The following is a 21,583-nucleotide window of genomic DNA, read 5'->3' as shown; positions in this document are numbered from 1 at the left end:
GGAGGAAACATGAAGGAAACTTGAAGGAAACACAAAGGAAACATGAAGGAAACATGGAGGAAACATGAAGGAAACATGAAGGAAACATGGAGGAAACATGAAGGAAACATGAAGGAAACATGAAGGAAACATGAAGGAAACATGAAGGAAACATGAAGGAAACATGAAGGAAACTTGAAGGAAACTTGAAGGAAACATGAAGGAAACTTGATCAGCTCGCAGATGATTCGTCTCACAGGTTCTGTTCTTCTGTTCTGGTCTCTGTCATTAAAACTCAGTGAAATAATCAGAATTGATCGTTTATTGGTTAATTATAGAACGTGTGATCTGAGAGTCATTTGAACAGTTCCTCTGTTTTCGCGTCCTAGGTGAGAAAATGACACGGTGACCTAAAACTGGCGGTTTGTGCAAGAAGAAACTCTGACCACATATTTGGTTCCAGCTTGAGGAAGTCTGTCCTTTTTTACGGCAACTTTTATTGTTGTTGTTTATGCAGCACTTGTTTTATTGAAATTTTTGCTTCATTTGTAGATGAACCTGGAGCTCAGATGCATTAAAACAGACAAAGTCAAAGCTGAGATGCTGCAGCAAAAATATAATTGTTCACAGCTTCATTGTTTTAACCAGAGTTAAACCAGAGCTTCATAAAAAGCAGAAAGTCTTTATACATTGATTATTATTTTTTCATGAATTTTATAAGTTTCAGGTTGAAGCATGAATTCTGTGTTCATGTGTTCATAGGGGAATTTAATGAATGAAAACAATGTGAGCACATGATGGAAGGAGATTTAAGAGCTTATATTTAATAATCATCCTGCTGATGACATTCACTGAACATTTTCGCTTCCTTAGACTCTACAAGCCTCTTTAAGCTGCTCCACGTTTGCATCGACATTTATTAGATAATAATAAAGTTTCATTGAAACGCGTTTTACTGGCGCAGGTCCAACATTATTTCCCCAGAAAGCTGAATAAAGATCCAGTTCGGGTTAAAAGCTGCTGCTGCTGCTGCTGCTGCTGCTGCTGCTGCTGCTGCTGCTGCTGCTGCTGCTGCTGCTGCTGCTGCTGCTGCTGCTGCTGCTGCTGCTGCTGCTGCTGCTGCTGCTGCTGCTGCTGCTGCTGCTGCTGCTGCTGCTGCTGGCTGCTGCTGCTGCTGCTGCTGCTGCTGCTGCTGCTGCTGCTGCTGCTGCTGCTGCTGCTGCTGCTGCTGCTGCTGCTGCTGCTGCTGCTGTTGTTGTTCTTTGTGAGCAGGAGGTTCACAGTGACTTCACTTCCCAATTTTAGAGGGCGAGAGAGAGAGCGGAAAAAAACGAGCTGTCATCCGGTTAGAGCGCGCAGCAGAAACTGAGTGCAATGGTTTGCGCCACAGAGGCAATGCAAGGCTGCATGAAGTGAACGGAGGTCAGAGGCTGAATTGGCTCCAAGTTTCTCCACAAACCGACTAAATGCCAGAGGGCTGGAGGCTGCTGCCGCTGCTGCCGACATGGACTGCTCCATAAAGGTAAGAGGCGCCGCCGGAGCCGCTGCAGGCGGCGGGCGGCCGCAGCAACTGCGCAGTGAGAGAGGCTCCCCACTCTTTCCTTCTGCTACAAAAGTTCCTCTTCCTTCCCGTTCGTGGTTGTATGTCGGCTCTATAATAACACAACTAACCGCTGCATCTTTACACTCAGATAAAAACACTAATTGGTGGCCGGCTGCGCGCGTAAAAAGCGGAATCTGCTCAAGTTTGCGCGTTTTTCTCTCTCTCTTTCTGTCTTCTGGGTTCTGCGTGTTCGCCGTCCACGGAGCCACTTTCAGAAACACGGAGCGTGTGAATTCACTCACTCAGCTTTTTTCACTTATATTTTTGTTTTTGCACTTACGAAAAACGGGCCCCTGAAGGGCCGCGGCGAGATGCCGCAGAGCAGCAGGTGTCCCTGAAGGCGCCATGGACCGAACCGGAGCGGGGGGTGGGGGGTCCGCTCCCAGCAGATAACTGGTATTTGTCAGCTCGTACCTGTCGGGTCCACCTGTCCTCCGGCCCCGCGGCTCCACGCGGCTCCACGCGGCTCCACGCGCTCTGCGCTGCGGGTCCAAAATGATTTGATCTATTTTAAACTCAAAGCTGCTTATTGCGCAATAAGGAGAAAAAGTGAAAAATGTAGAAGTTCATCTGAAATATATCAGTTTGAGTTTCAGCTAAAATATTCACAGCAGATGGAAATGATGTTTATATTTCAGTCTTGATAAATAAAATGTAAACTATTTAAAACTACATCACTAATTTATTTTGTATTATTTGGAGATGATTTTATCGGCTTGAACTAAATCCTTTGTAATATTTTCATGTAAAATCAGAAAATGAAAGTTTTCTCTACAAAACAATCCCTCAGATTGAGGAACTAATATTTGTCTCGTTTCGTGTTTTCTTTCCTACAAACTAAAAGGTTCTGACCCATTTCTGGGTTCGGTTGGATTTAACAGCGTGTGATTGAACTTCGTTTCATTGAACTTGTTCCTACTTTCTGCTGCGGCTGCGGGAATGTTGGCTGATTATTATTTTCCAGATGATTATTCTTATTGTGTTTGCGGGTTTATTTTAAGAAGAATTTATGGCAGCAAACTGGAGCCTGTCAGGTGTCGTTATCTGAACTCTGCAGGCTTCCTGTCTCAAACCTCAGACTTTCCGCACACATTTCCGCACCCTGGACCCGAGAACACACACACACACACACACACACACACACATTTATTCACCGTTAAAAAAATCAGAAAGGCAACAAAGGCCGCGCAGAAAGAGTCGGTGGACGAACCGAACCGGGCCGCGCAGAGAAAAGCCCGCAGCGAGCCGCGCTGCCGCTCAGGCCTTTTGCACACTCAGCTCTGCGACTTTTACTTCTGCTTTCTGCGCCATGCAGGGCTGCGCCTTTACACAACTCCCTCCGCGGCCTGCTGCCTCCATTTGCTCAATAAATTCAGCTTTAATCACAACAGGAACAAATGAGTTCAAACATTTGAAATCTACATTTTAAGAATCCAAATGAGGATTTCAGAACCAGGAGATCAAACTTTTAGCTTCGGAAAGAGAAAAAAATCCTCAAATAATTTAGATTTTCTGAAATAAAAACCAAATCCAGAACCTCCAGTTGATCTAAAACATTTTCACTAATTGTGTCTGAAAAAAGCTGCACCAGAAATGCGTTTATTTAATTTAATTTAATTTAATTTTTTAGCAGATCTCAGAGTGAAAACTAAAGACTCCATGACCTAAAAGCGTCACAAACTGATGGATCTGAAAGCGGTTTTTATGCAAGAAGAAAAACTGAACCACAAGCTGAGCTCCTGGAGGAAGTCCTTCCTTCTTCACTTGAACATCCAGAGCTGCAGCAGCAGCAGCTGCAGCAGCTGCTGGAGCTGCGCACCTTTTAATGCAGAATTTATTTATTTACAAAAAAGAAATGAGGGGTAACACTTTCAGAAGGTGAAACTTTCTATTATTATTATTATTATTATTATTATTATTATTATTATTATTATTATTATTATTATTATTATTATTATTATATCTGTCTTGCCATAAATATTTTTAAGTTTAAAAATATCAAATTGTTCTTTTCTCTTTTCTGACAATTAAATAAAAATAAATTCATACATTTTATAGTAAAATTTGTACTAAATTTTATAGATTCAATTATTCAAAACAAATTTTTTAGTAGATTATCGGAATAAAATAAGGAAAGTATATGATTTTAAATAAACTGGAACATAATTGAAAACTAAATCCTGACGACAAAGAGAAGTTTTGGAAAATGTTTTTTAATTTTTTATATATATTTTATTTAACCAGGTGAGTCTGATTAAATAAATTATTGTCATGAACGACCTGGGCAATTAAAATAAATACATATTTCCAGGAATATAATAATTATGCTTTAAAACTGTTAGCTGCGTTGTTGCTTCTTTCTGCTTCTTAATCCTAAAGATCACTAAGACTGGCTGCAGCCACGGCTCCTGCTGCAGCTGCTGCCGATGCTGCTGCAGCCGCTGCTGCTTTGGGCGACATGCATGATGCAACCTGCAGCGCCGCTGGCAGCGCAGCCATGTTGGCTCCGTTTTCCACGCAGGACTCGGTGTTTGTGCTGCAGCAGGTGAAACGTGTCGAGCTGCAGCAGGTGAAACGTGTCGCGCTGCAGCGCAGAGAATTTTTAGGACATCAGTTTGTGCCTCAACAGGGTCATGTTGTTTTTTATAAAGTTGTTTTGTGTCACCGAGCAACAGCCTAAAACACATTGAACAGGAAGTCAGTTGTGGCATCGGCGGTCAGGCCACAGTTTGGTATATTTGTATCAGTGTGCAGAAAGACGCAGAGACGCATGAAGGCGCAAACCTGATTCCTCTTCACCCTGCAGAGCAAAACGGCTCACTCCATAACTCCTCAGGCTTCACTGCTCTGGAGTCACAACCAGTTTTATCAGGACTTCAGGCCAAAGTTTCACTTCTGCAGAGAGAAGAAGAGGCTGCAGGCAGGGGAAGGCTGACCGATTATCACCGATTATTACCGATTATCACCGATTATCACCGATTATCACGATTATCACGATTATTACCGATTATCACGATTATCACCGGTCAGCTGGAAACTGCAGCTCAGTCAGTTTAGAGGAACTAAGTACTTTTTACTTTTATTGAATAACTTTATTAAGCATCATTAGTTTTGTTCACTGGAGGAAGAACAAACCTGCAGGTTTTGTTAAAGTTTTATAAACTTTATATTGAAAGAATTGAATTTGGATTTTTTTATTTGCCTGATTCTGTTACTTTATAAATATGTAATCTATATGAATTATTTTCATCTCCATCTTCATTTCAAATCTCCATATAACTTTATATTTTGGTCCATCTGATGATGTCATTTGGAAATATTAAATAATTGATGTTTCCATCAGTTACTCTGTTACTTGTGTTGCTTTGTTACCAAAAACTTTTAACTCTTCAGTCGTTTCTTGTTGTGTTGAGTAAACGTGTGTGTATCCACACACACATCCTCCCCTGGAGCAGCAGTTGATTTTTATTCACCTGTAACAGGAACATGAATGGAGTCACTCAGATTCCTGTTTACTGGCCAGTGAAACTTTCAAGGTCAGTTTTTTAATCGAAGATGAAAGTTTAGCAGAATCTCTGACTGATTCTCGCTCCTTGAACTTTCGCTGCGTTTGTCTCGTTACAGAGAAAAGTTTCTGTTTGCTGGAACATTACAGAACCAGCAGCGGGTCAGGCAACCCTGCAGACCCGAACCGTTAAGGATGTTAGGCCAGAAGTTTGGTTTATAACCGAACCTCAACACGGCACATCCCTCCTCATGGCGGTGGCAGCATCATGCTGTGGGACAGTTCAGTCCTGGAGGAAAACCAGAGCTACAGACTGGCCTACTCAAGCCCAGACCTAATCACCACTGAGGATCTGAGGAGAGATGTTCAGCTCTCCATCCAGTCTGCCTGAGGTTCTGAAGAAAAGATCGGACCAGGCGGTTCTGTAAATTGTCCACTCTGGAGAGCATGCCACACTTTTCAGATTCATGACGTCTATGAATCATTTTCCTTCTACTCCACTTTGTGCTCGTCTGGTAAATCGCTCAAGTTTGTTGTGAAGAATGAGGAAAAATTCAAGCAGTTTGAAAACTTGAAAAACTTTGAGATGATTTTAATTTAATCAAAACATCATAAAAAGTTTGATCAACCCTGAAACATCCAGACATGGAAAAACATTCAGACTAAACCTTTAGATGGTTCAGAGATGAAGATGTTGACAGATTTCCATTTTTATTTTGTAAAGTTGAAAAATGTTCTAATATTAAATATTATATAAATGATGCTCCAGTTTGCAGTTTGAAGAATTGTTGCGCAAAAATTACACGTCTGACCGTTCTGATGCAACGAATCACAGATCAGCCTTAGCTGTGTGTGTGAGTGTGTGTGTGTGTAGTTGTGTGTGTGGTGTGTGTGTAGGTGTGTGTGTGTGTGTAGGTGTGTGTGTGTGTGTGTGTCTGTGTGTCTGTGTGTGTGTGTGTGTGTGTGTCTGTGTGTGTGTCTGTGTGTGTGTCTCTGTGTGTGTGTGTCTGTGTGTGTGTATCTGTGTGTGTGTCTGTGTGTGTGTCTCTGTGTGTGTGTGTGTCTGTGTGTGTGTATCTGTGTGTGTGTCTGTGTGTGTGTGTATGTGTGTGTGTGTGTCTGTGTGTGTGTATCTGTGTGTGACTGTGTGTGTGTAGTTGTGTGTGTGAGTGTGTGTGTGTGTGACTGTGTGTGTGTGTAGGTGTGTGTGTGTGTGTGTGTGTAGGTGTGTGTGTGTGTGTCTGTGTGTGTGTGTATCTGTGTGTGTGACTGTGTGTGTGTGTATGTGTGTGTGTGTGTCTGTGTGTGTGACTGTGTGTGTGTAGTTGTGTGTGTGTGTGTGTCTGTGTGTGTGTGTATCTGTGTGTGTGACTGTGTGTGTGTAGTTGTGTGTGTGTGTGTGTCTGTGTGTGTGTGTATCTGTGTGTGTGACTGTGTGTGTGTAGTTGTGTGTGTGTGTGTGTGTCTGTGTGTGTGTGTGTGACTGTGTGTGTGTAGTTGTGTGTGTGTGTGTGTGTCTGTGTGTGTGTGTGAGACTGTGTGTGTGTGGGTGTGTGTGTGTGTGTGTGTGTGTGTGGGTGTGTGTGTGTGTGTGTGTGTATCTGTGTGTGTGTGGGTGTGTATGTGTGTGTGTGTGTGTTTAGGAGCGGGGGTTTGGTTCAGCCAAGTTAAAAGCCTTTGTAGCTTTTATTTGAGCAGCTCTGGATTTTTCTGGGTTAAATGGATCTTAAGGTTCTAGAAGTTGAAGCTCATGAACCCGGCCATGTTGGTTCTGCTGCCTCTGAACAAAGAAGTCATCTTTCAGGCCTCGCTGAGCTCCAATACGTTGATACAGAAACGTGAAACATGTTATCAGGGCTCTGCAGGATGTTTGAGGCCTGCAGCAGGTGCTGCCTGGTCAACCTGCAGGGGGCGGAGCCTCACAGACCGAGTTACTGCATCACCAACTCATCTGAAGCTGAATGTGAACGTGAAGCTCCTGATTCTGCAGGCTGCAGCAGATCACACACACTGCAGCGCTGCAGAGCCGCCTGAACGGCTGCCGCCTGAACGGCTGCTGCCAGGCAGTAAGTTGTGGTTTCCAGTGTTCAGGCAGCAACTGAGCTAAAAACACAACAACACAAAGAGAGAACAATGCCATGGCGGCACTTCAAACGGGCCCAGCTCTCCTTTCTGTCCAATGAGCCCCTCTCCCCCCAACTTTTTTCAGAGTTGTTTTGCAGCTTTAAAATGACCCACATTCGTACATTGTGCCCCCTCCCCTCCATTTCCTCTCCCTTGGCCTGTGCCAAAAGGTTCCTGTGCACATGGCGGCCCGGCTTCCTGCAGGCCACTGAAAGAGCTCAGCGCTGACGTACAAGGCCTGAAGACAATGCTGGGCTCCTCTAAACAAACACCCCCCCCCACCCCCACCGCCTCCATCTGAGGAGCAGAGAAGAAGAACGGGTCGCTGGATGGAAGTGCCATCTCAGGGCGGTTTGTAGAGGAACACAGGAAGACGGAGTTAAATCTGAATTAGACTCCGCCCTGAGCTTCACCCTCCCCCTGCAGCAACCCTCGATCCTAACGACTAAATAAAAGTGTGGTTAAGGTTACTGATGACACATGAGATTAGAAAACCTGCTGGCTGCTTTCACACTATTTCTGAGCACCAAGCTTCTCACGTCGCTGCTCAGAGTTTTTCTTAGAAGCTTGAAAACCTGCAGCGGTTCACAGAGTCTCCTTCCATCGTTCAGAGGAAACGAAGCCGACAGGTTTTAACTCCGTCCAGCTCAGAGCGGACCTGAACATAACACCATTTTCTGTCCGGTCTTCCAAATCTGTACCAGGAGCCATCTGAGGTCCAAATCAGTCAAACAGAATCCAGATTAATCCCTGTAATCTCAGTTAATCTGGCAGTGTTTGGACTGGGAGGCAGCTGCAGAACCCAGAACCTTTTTACTGTGTTTGTCTGAAGAAACTGACATTAAAACGCAGGTGGAGGATCACAGGAAAGACATGTGGTTCTGCTGCAGCAACTGGACCAGTCAGAACCAGAACCTCCGTCTGCATCGCCAGACAGTGGCTCAGTTCTGGTCAGGGTGTGAAAGCTAACCCACCCGGTCCGGGCCGGCGCTGATCAGAACCACAGAGTCACTCTGGTCGAAAGAAACTTCGGCAGTTTTTAAATATTCATTCAAGCAAAAGAAAAGATAAAGTCTAAAAACGTCCGATTTTAAAGATGAAAATAACTTCATTTATTCATCAAAGTTTGATTTTCATCATTTCCTGCAACCTGCCAGAGAGAGTTTCCATGGCGATAACAGTACAAGCTTTCAAAACCCAACAAGAAACAGAAAAAGGTTTTATGATTTATTTCTTATTTTATGCAGAAGCCCAAACCTCAGATAGTTTCCCAGGGTTCATGACCTTTCTAAGGTTTTGGTCAATTTATAATGTACTGAGAAACAGAACTGGAATAAAAGGTCCAGTTCCTTTACTTGGATAAACCCAACAGAGTTTGGACCTGTTGGGTCCAAACTGAGCCCAGGCCGGGTCGGCGGCTAACCCTAAACACCCAGCAACGCTTCCTGGACCATTTTAAACTTCATGTTTTTATCAGTCAGAAGTCACGGTCCAGTCCAAGTTTCAATGAAACACCCAAACCCGTAAAAATGACGCATTTCACTTCATTTTCTCCTGAATCCGGTCTGGAAGTCGTGTTTATTGATCAACATTTTAGAATATTTGTATGTTGAAAGGAAATTCTGAGTTCAAAAGCAAAATAAACACAGATGAGCCGTTTTTGGAGGCTAAAGCTAACAGTTAGCCTGCAGCACAGAAACCAAATCATCTCCAGTCTTTTCACACTCAGGTCAAATATCTAAATATTAAAGGCTTCAAATGATTTAACTTATTACTCACAGTAATAAGTCAAATGTTTTTAGATCATTAAAAATTATTATGACATTTCTGTTTAAAAGCCCAAAGAGCTTGTAGCCAATTAGCCGTTAGCTATTGTGGGATGTTTGTGTTACTGAACCCTAATGAGGAAAACAGAAGAACCAGAATCTGTTCATGTGAATAACGGGAAGCGGGTCCAGGGAAACGGGTCCAGGGAAACGGGTCCAGGGAAACGGGTCCAGGGAAACGGGTCCAGCGTTTTTACTCACAAGCTGCTCCTCCTATGCTACACGAAGTGAGACAGAGAACAGGCACAAGGGGAAGGACATGGCAGAGCTGCGCCATACTGGACCCGGTTCCCTGACTGGACCCGGTTCCCTGACTGGACCCGGTTCCCTGACTGGACCCGGTTCCCTTACTGGACCCGGTTCCCTTACTGAATCTGGTTCCCTGACTGGACCCTGAATCCATCTCTACTCAAATTATTCCCCACAAATGTTTGAATTGTTTAGAAGTAAATTCATATTTTAGCATCTTTAGTTAGCGAGAAAAACTTTAAAAATTCATTTTATAAAGTAAAAATGTCATGGATTCAAATTTAAAATGTATTCTGTTGAAAACTTAGTAAACCACATTAAGATGATTTTCTCATTTTTATCTAAATTCCCAGAGAAAATCTGATCTCAAAATAAAAACCAACCCTGTTGGACCAAACTGGGCCTCATGGATCTTGTTCCGGTTCTGACCGTGTTCCGGTTCTGTGTTGGACAGGAAGCGCTTTCTGTGGTGACTGAAGATCAGCCCATATTCGAGCCGAACTTCTCGGCGGCGCCCGCCATGCACATGAAGAGCGAGATGACGTCACCTGGCGGCTTCAGCCAGGCCTCCAAGCCGAGCCCCGAGCCCGCCGAGTCGGAGTGGGCGGCGCAGAACCCCGGCAAGAGATCCGAGCACGTCAACGGGACCAGGTGAGTCAGGCCAGGGCCGCGCAGAGGGCCGGCGGCGGGGGGGCGGGTTCCCGGATGGCGGACACCCGGGTTTTTCCAGACACAAATTCCTTGTTTACTGTTCAGGATCCAAACGGATCCGATTGTTTCTTTGTTCTGTTTTTAACCTGAGCTGCAGGAATTCACATTATGGCTGTCAGAGGAAGTCATTACTAACGGCCTGCTGCTGCCATGGCAACAATTTACAAATAAAACTGGATGCATTTGATACTAAACTAGCATGTTGAATAGTAAATGGTTGAGAATTAAATCTCTTTATTTTCATAAATTGTCTCGGTTTAATCTCAGTGAAATGTGATCTGGCTGTATGGATCAATATGGAACTAAAATGGCTGCAATGTTTCTGTCTGCAGCTTTAAGCTGCTTTTCCTGCAACATGAACATCAAACTTCCTGTGAAGCAAAAACTGACTCAGCTCTCATATCTAACTGTCAGATAGAGAGTTCATGTCTCTGCGCTTCTTTGGAAGCAAATTAATGATAACTGATCAATAAAGATTATTGTCATTAGAATATGACTAAAACTAAGGATGTGGAGTTTTTACCTGTTGACAAAGGAAAGGAAAAAACTGCTGGTGGTGAAATTTGGTGGCTAAAATAAAACTTGTTCGTGTGGTTGAAGTCATTTTGTGTCGGTCACTCGCTCTGTGGAAACGTTGAGTTCAGATAGAAGCTAATTTTATCTCCTGTCACCAACAGATAAAACACTGCAAGAGGAAATGCACTAATATTGCAAAATCTTCTCTGCAGCCAGAGATTAGCAGCCGCAGTTTTCCCCCCTCCGGGTTTAATGAGCTCAGATCAAACACCTGCAGTAATGATGGGAACCGGGTGTGTTTCAGCCGCGGGTCTCCGGTGGACTGCAGCGTCACCAAACGGTCCCGCCACATGAGCAGCGACGGGGCGCCGCTGCCGTACCAGGCGTCGTACCCGGAGCCGCGGGTCAGCCCGCAGACCGCCACCCCGCCCAGCAGCAACCCCACCGAGGAGAAGAGGGTCATCGTCCCGGCAGGTGAGGCCCGCCGCCCCCCGGGGTCACAGCGCCGTTTCCCAACCGCTGGCGACTGAATCAGCGGCGGCCCGTGCGACTTTAGCTTCACGTCTCTGTTCCGTAAAGAAATAAATATAAATAAGCTGCATCTGATGCTTCTTAATACATCATAAGGTTTTATGAAAGTCACAGCTGTCACATAAGTTTTGAATCTTTCAGTATTTATTGAGATTAACGATATTAATGATGTGAGACCATTTTCACTATGGTGACGTAATAATCATCAAAGATCAATAAGCGTTTAATATGGGAGCAGGAAGACATTTTAAATAAGTCAAAAGCCAAAACAACAGAAACATCAAATCAAATTAATGTAAAAAACTGACCTTCAAAATAAAAGTCTTTGTTGACTTCAAACTGAAGATTTTTATCATCCAGTTTTTGGTAGAAACAGAAAATGATAAATTATGTAAATGGAAATTAATGTGTTTCTTTCAAATGATCATGTGATTGATTTCTTCATTATTGATTATTGATTATTGTGACAGGCTTAGTCATTGATCCGCTCTTTTTCTGACAGTAAACCAAAAAGTATTTCTTAAATTATCATCATGATAATGATGGGGCCAAAAGTTTTTGGCCCCTGAAGCTAACCGCTCTCTCTGACTGTTGAATCATGACCTCTGACCTTAACTGAGGCACTGAGGCTCTAGATGTCCTTCTTGCAGTGGTGCTGGTGGGTCAGCCATCCATGGGAACTGGAGGCCCAGTCAGAACCGCTTGGTGTTGTCAGACGGTTCCAGCCCGGCAGAGATCCGGAGGCTGCTGGTGAAAAACAAACGAATGAGATCTAATGAGATCAAATGGGATCAAATGGGATCAAATGAGATCAAATGGGATCAAATGAGATCAAATTAGATCAAATGGGATCAAATGGGATCAAATTAGATCAAATGGGATCAAATGGGATCAAATTAGATCAAATGGGATCAAATGGGATCAAATGGGATCAAATGAGATCAAATGAGATCAAATGGGATCAAATGGGATCAAATGAGATCAAATGATCAAATGGGATCAAATGAGATCAAATGGGATCAAATGGGATCAAATGAGATCAAATGAGATCAAATGGGATCAAATGGGATCAAATGAGATCAAATGGGATCAAATGAGATCAAATGAGATCAAATGGGATCAAATGAGATCAAATGAGATCAAATGGGATCAAATGGGATCAAATGGGATCAAATGGGATCAAATGGGATCTGGATGTCAGTGGGTTTACCTGCTTAAACACAGGAAAATTTAAAAAAGCTCAAACAGGAGAAGTGTGAGGGTTTGTTTCCCACAAATCATCTTCATTTGGTTTTGCATTTTATTGTAAAACTTCTGCTTCTGATGACATCACAACAGGATCAGGTCACATGACCTAAAAACGTCTGACGGCCTCCATCTTTACTCCTCACCGTTTTCCATCACATTTCTACTTTTCTTAACACCTGAAACTCAGAGTATCTTCTTTTTTGTTTTTTAAACAAATAATATAAAATGTAATATAGAAATGAAAGGACAAAATAAGTTTTTACGTCTGCCTATCTCGTTTAAAATTAAATTAGAATTTGAAATGAATAAACTAAAACTAAGAGTCAAACATAAGGAGTTACAGCGGGTCAGAGCGGAGCCTCCCGGTGTGATGTCATCAGCTAGAGCCGCCCGCTGTGATGTCATCAGCCAGAGCTGCCCGGTGTGATGTCATCAGCCAGAGCCGCCCGGTGTGATGTCATCAGCCAGAGCCGCCCGGTGTGATGTCATCAGCCAGAGCTGCCTGGTGTGATGTCATCAGCCAGAAAACCTTCAGTCCAGATTTAGTCGAGTTTTTCAAGCTTGTTTCTGTATTTTAGTGAAAACCTGCAGTTTAAATCCTCACTTCCTTAAACGTGTCAGTTTTTGTTATTGTGGTTCAGTTGTTGTTAAAGTGAGAAACACGACCAGCTTGTAGCTTTAGCAGCAGACATTAAACTATAAAATCAGATTGAAATAAAAAGCATAAATATGGAGAAAAGTTGGTATAAATTCTGGAAGTTTTCAGATGCATTTCCAGTTTTCTTTGTAGGAATATCTCTGATTCATTCCAGCTTTTAAAACCCGTTAGTCATTTGCTGTCTGTAGTTTCGCTGCGGGTCGCGCTGTCCTGCCTCAGACTGAGTCACCAGCCGCGTCTTTCTGCTCCATAATGGCCGGATGTTGCGTCAGGCTGCATGTGTTGAGCGAAACAATCAGCTGCCCAGGGCGTGGCGCCCCTCGAGCCGCCGTCCAGCTCCACAGGCCGTTCACATGACGGCCGCATTGTTCGCTTCTGGAAACCGCGTCCTGAATCACACTGGAAACATTCCACTGGTCCAGTTCAAGTTCTACTGGCAGAAAAACTCAAACATTCCTCATGATAATCCACAGCAGATGTAATGAGTCAACATGCAGATAACATTCATCGTGTCTTCATTCATACTCAATTGTAAAATTCTGTCACATTTTGGTGAAAAAGTATTCACACCCTCAGACAGACTTTTTCTAGTTTTGCTTTTTGGTCACTGAAATGCTGAAGGAAACATAAATCAATAAAAAAGTTGATTAATAAATGATGGTTTCATTTAATAAACTAAACCAATCAGGCTGTATGTGAAAAGTAAGAGCACCTAAACCCAATGGAATATTTTAACCTTTTAATCAGGCCTCAGTAAAATTAAACTGATTTACAAAAATCAGAGTTAATCACAGTTATGATTAACAGAAGGATGATTTAGTTTTCATGGTTTGGAGTTCTGTGTTTCTCTTAATAGAAATTAATCCGTTTACTCAGATTACCTTTGATATGAAAATTATTTTGATAACTATTGGGGTACATTTTTTATCCAATTTTTTTTACCAACATTTTGTGACTAAAAGTTTATTTGAACTTTTAAAAGTAAAATGAAGTGTTTTATAAAGAATAATGACAATTATAAAGTTCATGTGCATAAACATATACTTTTAAAAAATTGTAAAAATATCAGAAATTGTGCCTTTACAAGTTGAATGTGTCTACATCTTTATTACATAATCAAATTAATCTCAATCCTGTTTCCATTTAATCCAGTTTGATGTTGGATCAGGATTCTGACTCAGTAAAGAATTAAGTTTTCTGTCCCACATCATGATGCTGCCACCACCGTGTTTCCCACAGTGTTCTTGGATTCACAGATGACTCACTTTGAATCTATAATATTCTTTCTGCATTCAGCCATGCAGATCTTGGCCATTGTTTTAATATTTCTCCCCTGTGGATCGTGACGCTGAGCTCTGATGGGATCACACCTGATCAACCGGACCTGCAGTTCAACCCACGATGTCGAGAAATGACTCCAAACCGTTTTCACATCCTGCAGCCATTTGAAATTCTTTCCTGTTATCATCGGTCAGAACTCAGTGCAGCTTGTTCAGCTGAAATCCTTAAATGTGACGTCAATGAATCTGTAACATTGGCTGCACTTACAGGTGCACCATTCATTTTACTTAGAGATAAAGACTAGATGTTGATGCATATTAAGGTATGTTTATGTTTGAACTGATAAAATATTGCAGGTCTAAGCATGTCAAGGCCGGAGTCTTTTGTTTTCACATCTCATCATCATAATCAGAATCACAAGCATCAGGGTTTTCCACTGTTATTCAGCATTCATGCTGCCGCTCAGCATCTCTGCATGACTCCACCTTTTGCTTCACTTTACTGATGTCAACGTGTCTCAAAATACAAACGAATGATCATGAATTAGCATGATTAGCTTGCATCTTATTGGTAGAAAATCTCTGCTGCTCCTGTTTCTATTCGGTACTTTATGATAATTCAGATTATTCATGCAGCTCTTCCTCCTCCTGCTCTGCAGACCCTGAGGTTTGGACCCAGGACCACGTGCGGCAGTGGTTGGACTGGGCCATCAAGGAGTATGTCCTGGAAGAGGTGGACGTCTCGCTCTTCCAGGCGCTGGACGGCAAGGCGCTGTGCAAGATGACCAAAGACGACATGATGCGGCTGACGTCGGCCTACAACGCAGACATCCTGCTGTCTCACCTCAATTACCTCCGGCAGAGTAAGACCCGCTCCGCCCACAGTCCTGCTCTGCTTCACTTCATTATTCAGAGATGAAGCTGAAAATCAGCTGAGTCTTTATTGGAGCATTCTTCAGGGTTAGAAAACTAAGATTAACCTTTAATTCAGCAAAAAAACAAAGATTTTTCTTGCACATCATAATTAAAATAGTTTGATAAGTGGTAGAAATCAAACTGAACATTCTCACATGCGGCAGTGTGAAGATGTTTGCAGCAGAACGTTTTCAGATGCATGAAGCTGTGAACTGCTGCACTGGAAACGACATTTGTGGTTGTCGACTCCTCAGCCTGGTGAACATGCAGGTTCATGATGAATGTGACTTTTGCTGCATGACTATCATGTTTCCATCGATGCAGCTGATCCAGCTTCTGCAAATCACTGCAGCAGTTGCACTTCAGCCTCTTTTCAAGAAGTAACTCCAGCTGAGGCTGCAAACTTACGGCTCATTTCTGGATTCAGACGTTTGGAGCAGGAAAAACTTCAGTTTTCTGCTTCATGTGTCGCCTCAGGTAGCCCCACGTTCTCGTACTCCACAACGCCCACCAACAACACGCCTCCACCGCAGCCTCCACAGCCCAGGCTGCAAGTGAAAGCAGGTGAGATTTCCACTTACATCACACGAAAATTAAAATGCAGCCTTTTATATTAGCTTCTGAGGAACTCGACTCCTCCCATTTCTAAAAGAGTTCAAACATTGTGACATCATTTACCTAAAAAAACAAAAATAAAAAATCCTTTGGTCAATTTTTGGAGTGCAAGCAAATTTTTCCCTCAGTTGCATGATGGGTGTTTGGCCCCAGGTATTCAGCCTCGACAGTATTTGTGTTTGATATTGTTTACATTTCTACCTGCATGTTGGCAGCAAGAAACCAACTAAAGCTGCGGAAAATCAGTTTAGTCTTTCAATATGAGAACTTTTCTACTTCTCATTTCTCAGTGTTTGGGACAGAAAATCTCTGATTTTAAGCATCTTTATGTCACTTTGAATTCAGACTTTAGTTTGAAGAACATTTTTTATAGAAACCCGTTTGGGGCAGAACCAGAACCATCAGCCAGGATTCTTCTGACTGTTACTGGCTTCCAGGTTTCTCCAAGATCTGAAGTTCATATTTTTAGTTTCTTTTTAAACAGTCAAATTACTAAACTTTGTTTTAATTCAACACTAAAACAATTTCAAGACAAAAAATGTCCTGTGGAAATGTTTAGTTCCATAACAGCCTGAAAAGTGTCTGCGCTTCAATTCATTTATTTTGTCTTGTCTTGAGGGAATGCAGCTCATGTTCGGTTTATCTAGGAGGTTCAGATTTACTCCAAACCTCTGAAGGGAAATCTGACTTCATGCTGAATTATTGAGTCCAATCCTGTTTGACGGACTGATTGAGGTGATTTGGAGGTTTTGTTTCATCTCTAATGTTCACAAATCAAAACTCTGACGCTTAGTGAGAAAACGAAGCAGGAAATGGAGGAACTGAATAATTAAAGCTCCTGGAGTCAAACGCTGGTGAAAGTTGGGTTTGGACCTTCACAGAAGACAAATATTGGAGGTTAATTAATGGAGAAGCTGGCAGGGAGGAAGAAGGCGGAGACCACAGAATGGTTCCTGATGCACAGGTTGAGGTTAGCAGAGGCTTCGGTTGGGGTGAGATGGAGGAAGACGGTCTGTGGTCAGCTTCACCCAAACACTGATTCAGTGTTTTAACATTTACCTGCCAGGTACGGAGGAAAACTTCAGCCAGCAGCTTCGGCTGAACGCGCGCCAACGGCGCCGAGTTTCACACGTTTGAGCAGAATGAGTAACATCCTGGAAACGTACGGCTCAGTTAAATACGACTCAAAGGCCACAGAGATCCACCAACATCTTTATTTAAACGGGTAGATGGAGTGTTAATGATGTGGATGTTCTGCAGGATGAGCTGCAGAACGGCTATGTCAGGCCGTCTATCTGCTGGACGGGTTAGAAGAACTTCCCTTCAAGGGAAAGGAGTCACTTCGAACTTTGCACAATTCAAATTCATGCAAAGATCTTTCTGCATTTCACAACTGCCACCATTTCCTGTGAGTCACGCGGTGTAGTGTGAAATAAAACGCAGAGAAAAGCTGTAAGGAACTTTCTTGATTGATTTAGGGATCTAAGAATAACGTGTTGAGTTTCAGAAACATGTTAACACGGTATCGAAGGGCTGAAGGGCTTCTTTGCACGGCACAAACTGCTGTTGACAAAAACTGTGACGAGTCCAAAACTCAACAGCCAGTTTCAGACAGGAAACAGCTGCGCCGTCACAGGAAATGGGGGGTATGGGTCCTGCTCCTGGGACACAATCCATTTCATCTGCTGGTGGCCCGAAACAAAAGCAGGCTCACCCAAGAAGAGCGTCTGGGTCATCTTCAGAGCTCTGCTCTTATCGGGTCGGTCTCCGGTTGCTTCCTTCCCCAGCAGAGCCGGCTTCACTTCAAACACGTTTGGCACCAACATGCAGTTCATCCATTTTTCCCTCTTTGTGTTGCTGCAGAGAGCAGTTTTGATGAGATCAGCCGCAGGAACAGCTGGCCGACCAACACCATGACGCCCGCGGTGCCCAAAGGTAGGCAGCGGGGCCGGCCGTGTGACGTTCACTCACCCATGAACACACAACCACGTTTGCATAAAACGTTTTGCAGCGGATGGTCGAACAGCTTCATATGCAACACATCCATCTTCCGGTTTCCAGGTTCTCCGATCGACCACAACAGCAGGGTGACGGATCCAACGGCCAGAATCATCCAAGGTACAAACAGGTTCTGGCTCCACTGAAGCCCCGGTGGCTTTGACGGAAACACAAAGTTACAAAAAGCCCAGGTTGTTGTAAGATGGTTCTCCTTGATTTCAGAAGGTCCTAAAAAATCTCACAGACCATCAACTTGGTGAGAGTCGATGGTCTGTGCAACGGTGTGTTCATGTCCCACTACATCAAATAAATTCAAATCACACATGAATAAGTTTGTTCATGTGATAAACCTCCTCCTGCTGCTACTTCCTGTCTTCATGGGGTGCGCCAGCATCAACATCTGGCTGCTGACCATGTGACTCATGACGCAAAAACAGTTTCCATTGCAGTTTCGCAAAACAAATTAATTTTGATATGGCCACAAAAAACAACACCAAATGGTAACCAGGTTTTCTGATTTTATCAGATCCAGAATGAGAACTTTGTGAAACCTGAAGAAATAATGAAGTAAAAATGTTTCAAATCCTTTGCTTTCTTTTCTGCAGACCCGTATCAGACGTTGGGGCCGATCAGCAGCCGGCTGGCCAATCCAGGTACGGCTCCCAAAGCAGCAAACACAAAACACTGACATGAAACCAATGAGGCCTTTACACTGTCTGCTTTGGCTGAATTACTTCAAAACAAGCAAGAAAAGGGCTGGCAGAGTTAAGACCAAGCATCCGGCTGAATAGTCAAACCTCCAATCCCATCACGTTCTCCTCAACCTTTGACCTTTTTCTAGGAGAAAATTTACAATCCACAGGAGCGCGACTGCTTTCAGTCAGACCATAATCTCCTTCAAAGTTTCATCCGTGAAAGACGGTCCACCACTTCCTCAGATGATCTAGGAAGCATTGAAGCTCATTTCCTCCACATGTATAGAAGCCGTGCAGCTCTTATCGAGGCTGTTTAGACACTTCCAGGTCATTTCACTCCTTCACAAACCTCCGACTATTCAGCCGGACTCCAAACTTGGCGTCCGTCTCAGCAAAGTGACCGTTTGCCCTTCTGTTTCCTCACAGAAGGCCAAGTCCTGAGCTCAACCAAGAACCGAACAGGCAAACAAAGTCCGTACAAGCTGCCTGACCCCAGCGCTCACAGGCCTGTGGGTAGGTTTCTGCCCCAGCTTCCTGCTGCTCCTCCAAGCCTCACAGTGAAAAGGTCACATTTGGTGAAATGAATGACCTCTGACCTCATAGAGCCGTCTGAGGTGGCTGCTCGTCTGTTTAAGGCTTAAGATGAAGAGAAGGAATAAACCTGTTCGGCAGCTTATTAGGGCCATAGTAGATATTAGGATAAAAGGAGTTTCACCAAAAACTCAGTTTATATTAATCTCAGAAAGTCTAGAACAAGCAAATTCCTTGAGCTCTAAAAGTCGACAATGTGAGAAAAACCACAGAGAAAAACAGATTCTGAGCTTGAAAAGTTAAACAGAAAGTTTGAGATTTCTAGAAAAAATACTTTGAACAAAGTTGAACGTTTGCCAGAAAAAAAACTCACATTTAGATATTAGTGTCTTTTTTATTAAATCAAACAGATTTTCCAAGTTCGTCGTGTCAACTTTGACATTTGAACATTTTTTTGCTTTACTAGCTCAGAAAATCAGACGTTTCTCCTCTAAGTTTTGACTTGGAGCTCAGACATTTTGAGTGTTTTGGTCCGAACCGCCGTCGTCCCGCCCTGGCCTAACGCTCCGTGTCTCCCGCCAGGCTCCGGTCAGATCCAGCTGTGGCAGTTCCTGCTGGAGCTGCTGTCCGACAGCAACAACGCCGCCATCATCACCTGGGAGGCACCAACGGCGAGTTCAAGATGACCGACCCGGACGAGGTGGCCAAGCGCTGGGGCGAGCGCAAGAGCAAGCCCAACATGAACTACGACAAGCTGAGCCGCGCCCTGCGCTACTACTACGACAAGAACATCATGACCAAGGTCCACGGCAAGCGCTACGCATACAAGTTCGACTTCCAGGGAATCTCGCAGGCGCACCAGAACCACGGGGCGGACGGCCTCGTCAAGTACCAGACTGAGATGTCTTACGTCCAGCAGTACCACAGCCACCAGCCCAAAATGAACTTCATGGGCGGACATCCCGCTCCCATGTCCGTCTCCCCCGGGAACTTTTTCGGCTCCCGTCGCCGTACTGGAACTCGGCCAGCAGCCCCATCTACCCCGGGTCGGCCATGACCCGACACCCGGCCGCGCACTCCCACCTCAGCTCGTACTACTGATGACGGACGGGACGATCCGGAGGGGAACCCGAGTGCTGAACCTGAGCTGACCCTCTCAACCAGAACCAGTGACGGTCCATTTTCCTACGAGGCATTGTCACACTTCCCCGCTCAGAACCAGAACCACGGGTTGGACTCAACAGTGTATGCATTCAGTTAACATTTCCATTCAGTTTGTAAGTAGTTTTGTTTGATAGCACCTGTTATTAACTGTTTAATGATTGTTTATCCATTTAAAAAAAAAAGGTCACATTTAAGAATGACTTTTTGTAAAACAATCTGTACAGAATCTTTTTCATGAAACAATAAAACATTTATGCATTATCTGTAGCTACATCAAGGCTCCGGTTTCTTTTGTTAGAATATTAACGTCTTTTAATCCGTCTGGTAAAAATCCACTTCAGGGAAACTAAAAGTACTGATGGGTTCAGCTAAACTAAATGATCCGTTTCTGACCCACAAATGCTCATTTTAGCTCAGACTCATTTCTATTTCAAATACTTTTCCTACTTTCTGGATGATTTGACATTCAAACTGTCAGCATTAAAATATAATGAAAGAAAATTTAATAAAACATCACAAAGCAGCATTTCTACATGAAAATAATAAAATATCTAGAAATAAAACCCAGCAGAACCACAATCTTTACTCCATTTTCAGACACATTTTAAGATCTAACTGCACACAAAAATCAAACATGCATCAAATTTCCAGACTCTTTTCATTCTTCTGCATGATCATAAATATTCCCAACGTTTATTTATCCTAACTTACGGAGCCTGAAGCAGAGGAGACGTCACACTGTGTGCCAGAGAGCAGCAGGTGCCGCCCAGCTCTGCAGGAAGATGGATTCCACCAACATTCAAAATGATCCAGCTGATGTTTCAAACCCTGTTTAGCATCTTAGCCTTTAGCATGATTAGCTTCGGTTTTCAGGGACAAACTTCAGATTTCATCTGAAAAAATCAAAGGACTTCCTTTAAACTGGTGATGTCGCCTGTGCTCCTCTCCTCTTACAAGACCATTAAAATATTAACCAACAACCTCAAAACAGAACCACTGCCGGAAATGAGAGTTGGACCAGAACCACAGAGACCAATCAGGGACAACCGTCTGCTGTTCACCAAAACCACCTTGAGTTTGTTTAGATCGTTAAAAACTTTGAGAAGAAAAACAAAGTTTGTCTTTCAGCTGAAAACTTCCTAAAGGAAACTGGAGTCAGAACAAATTTAGGCACATTTTTTGATTTCTTCAGGAACTTCTGGGAGAGGATCCAACTTCCTACAAATACACAAACCCACAGTAAAAAACCCAACATGGCTTCAGCTCCGTTTTAATCCCACCTGCTGGAATCACAAGCCACCGGCACCAATTGGTCCTGATTGGTCCTTTTGGCTTCGGAGGGTCAGAATGCAGCATGATCAATAAACCAGCTGATTATTGATCATCTGAAAGTGAAGCAGAGACGTTTTGATCTGAACTGCTGGACTTCAACTTT

The 21,583-nt window shown here is 43.5% G+C and overlaps 1 pseudogene; it reads left to right on the top strand.

Moving 5' to 3' along the window:
- The first annotated feature begins 1,332 nt into the window (after positions 1 to 1,332).
- On the top strand, positions 1,333 to 20,409 carry LOC129353580 (retroviral integration site protein Fli-1 homolog; annotated as a pseudogene).
- The last annotated feature ends 1,174 nt before the right edge of the window (positions 20,410 to 21,583 follow it).

This window comes from Poeciliopsis prolifica, unplaced genomic scaffold (genome assembly GCF_027474105.1).
Source record: "Poeciliopsis prolifica strain line A6 unplaced genomic scaffold, Auburn_PproV2 SCAFFOLD092, whole genome shotgun sequence".
NCBI lineage: Eukaryota > Metazoa > Chordata > Actinopteri > Cyprinodontiformes > Poeciliidae > Poeciliopsis > Poeciliopsis prolifica.
The sequence above is the reverse complement of the archived record's forward strand: the minus strand, read 5'-3'. Positions and strand labels throughout refer to the sequence as shown.